Source organism: Porites lutea, chromosome 1 (assembly GCF_958299795.1).
Source record: "Porites lutea chromosome 1, jaPorLute2.1, whole genome shotgun sequence".
Lineage (NCBI taxonomy): Eukaryota > Metazoa > Cnidaria > Anthozoa > Scleractinia > Poritidae > Porites > Porites lutea.
Genome location: NC_133201.1, coordinates 27,808,798 through 27,811,489, shown reverse-complemented (window position 1 = coordinate 27,811,489; position 2,692 = coordinate 27,808,798).

The window sequence follows — 2,692 nt, the reverse complement described above, 5'->3', positions numbered from 1 at the left end:
TCACCAAAGATTGAATATAGCGGGTAGCAATGCCCTGTCTTTACGCAAGTGGCCAATGAAAGATTCTACTAGCAGGAGGTGTTATACCATGGCTAACAAGGGCTTCGCTTCGAACTTACTTATGCCAAAAGTCAGGAAAGTGACAAGATGTTTTACAAGTCTTAGCCAAGTCATCAGTGTCATTTTGCCAGAGTGGTTCTTGTGATTAAACTAGATTAAACTAGCTAGTATAAAAGGTTTTCATCGCTTTGATTTCCCCCATGACCCACGTGAATGAAATGCAAAGTAGTTCTTGAATTTGTAAGATATTTTCTACCTCCTTTAGCCTCACATTGGCACATGATTCGCCAGGATCAAAACTCGCAATCTCTCTGTCATCCTCGCTCTCTTCCACGGCTACTTCTTCATCTACACCCTTTTTACTTGTTTCTCTGTTTCTTTCTGTGTTTCCTCTTGTTCTTTGTCTTCTTTTACATCTCCTTCATCTTGGTTTTCCTCTTCATCATCATTGTCGTCTGCTTCTACTTGTTCTTGTTGTCGTCATTGCTGTTCATCTTTCAACTCTTCGTCCGTTTCTATTAATCGCCAATTGGCCGACTAACTTGCCCAGTTGTTTCAGAATGCCACCAAATCTGAGCAGCCATTGTCCCAAGCGTAGCAGAGGGTAGATAAATTTTCTTTCGTAGGCAGATTTGGACTGGTTACATTGCCGAAAGGCAATGCAAGTGACTGGTTCTCTGTCCTTTGACTGAAATCTATGAATAAAAGGTCTTGACTAGCTTTTGGCAGGTAACTGGCGCATGAATAAACATTGCCTAGGTCAAAACACCAGCTACTTTTGTTTTTTCAGCGTGTTTGGTGGTGACATAATAATTACACAGTTGTGGCCTACCCTTTCTGACAATATCAAGCGTGGTAGTGGGACATCGCACTAAATTAAGCCCTAAGGTTTGCATGTGCATCTTGACGGTTCCACTTAAAACTTTGTCCCACACTTGTATAAAGGCATGGTACAAATTACCCTGGCTGTCGGGGACTTCCAACAAGGTGTCAACCGAGTCTTCTCTTTGTCCGGCACAAGCAAGGGAATGGAAGCTGATGTGATGTTCCCCTAATGAAAGTAAAAAGAAAGGAAATATTATATGTACATAACTTTTGGATAACTACACTGGATTTTCTTTTCCAAAATCACAGGACACTGATATTTGCTCTTTTAACCCTCCCTCCTTCCCTACCGTCCTTTTTGTTTTCTTTGAAACACTCGTCTCGGTTTAACCCTTCTTCCAACTTTTTATGAGCATTTGAGATTTAATTTGAGAAACCCATTTTTGAAATCGTTTTATTGAATCTGATTTAGATTTTGCTAACAATTTATAAAAACCATGTTCATTTTCTATTTTTACATACCGGACCTTAACGCTACGGTATAGCGGGTAGGGTTTTTGATATCTTCATCAACATCTATTCTGATTGTTTGTTCTTTATTTATAAATCCTAATAATTCAGCAATATCTTTAGCAATGAACCAAACTTGTTGCTTATTATCGGTAAATGCATTCAATTCAATTTCAAGTTATGTTTAAATTTATTTCTACTAATTTCATCTTATATATTTATTATGGAGGCAAGAGATGTAACTGTAGGTGGTATAATAAAGTTTGTTACCGCTAGAACAACAGCAGTCAACCAGACAAACAACAATGTCTACTAGTGTGCCAGCAAAAATCCAAGAAGGGCAAGAAAACAAATTAACCGTGTTTTTAGAGATTAATCCAGGGACAGGAGTGAGCTGGAACTCAGACGTTTTTTCGTCATTTTGAGAAGTGTTTGAAGTGAGAATCGTGTGTGACAGAAAAACAGTTTAAAAAGGCTATGATTTTGTACCTTTTGCCAAAATCATGGCACGTAATGAGCTTCTTAAAAAGGGAATGGTAGACTACAAAAATGGGATGAAGCTGGGACTCTGTAGGGCTGTCAAGAAGGAGGCATCAGCCAGTTTTTGGTAGGTAGGAGAAACCTTGTTTTAACTACAAAGTGGAGCTGTTATCGCCCTTTAGATTAGGTTGGTTCCAGTAGCAAATGAATTTTCTACCTACGAAACTCCTGTTTCCTTTCCGCCACCCAACGTATCAGCAGAAACGCCCTGTAGTGTTGTTCAGACAGCACAACCATCACACACGTCTTGTATGCCCACAGTCTACTACTGTTAATCTTTAATCTTGATGCAACATCTAAGCCCCCACAAGAGGTGGTGCAGCCTATTAACTTTCGTTCACAAGTAATAGATGGATGTGTAGCCAGTTTAGGCTGCAATGCTGAAAAACAGCAATGTTGGTTAAAAAACAATATAAATTCTGCTTATTTTATTACACCTTAAATGAAAGAATAACAAATAATGATAGTATTAATACATTAAAAAAAAGTCGTAAAGATAAATAAGTCTCAATCAGAAGCGAATCATTATAAGTTCATTCTTGTTAGAGACTGAAAATAGGTGGGTTCATACTAGCTAAGTAAGTAGACCCTAAGTATGCCGGGAGTTCAAGTATACTTAAGAACACGTATGTGTACTTACCCAGATAAGCGTTCATATTTCAAATTCTAAGTATACTTCAAGGGACAGAGCTGTCAATCAATTTCCGCGCCAACTATGCAGCCATGTGCTTGAGTGCGCCAAAGATTTTAGCTTCTA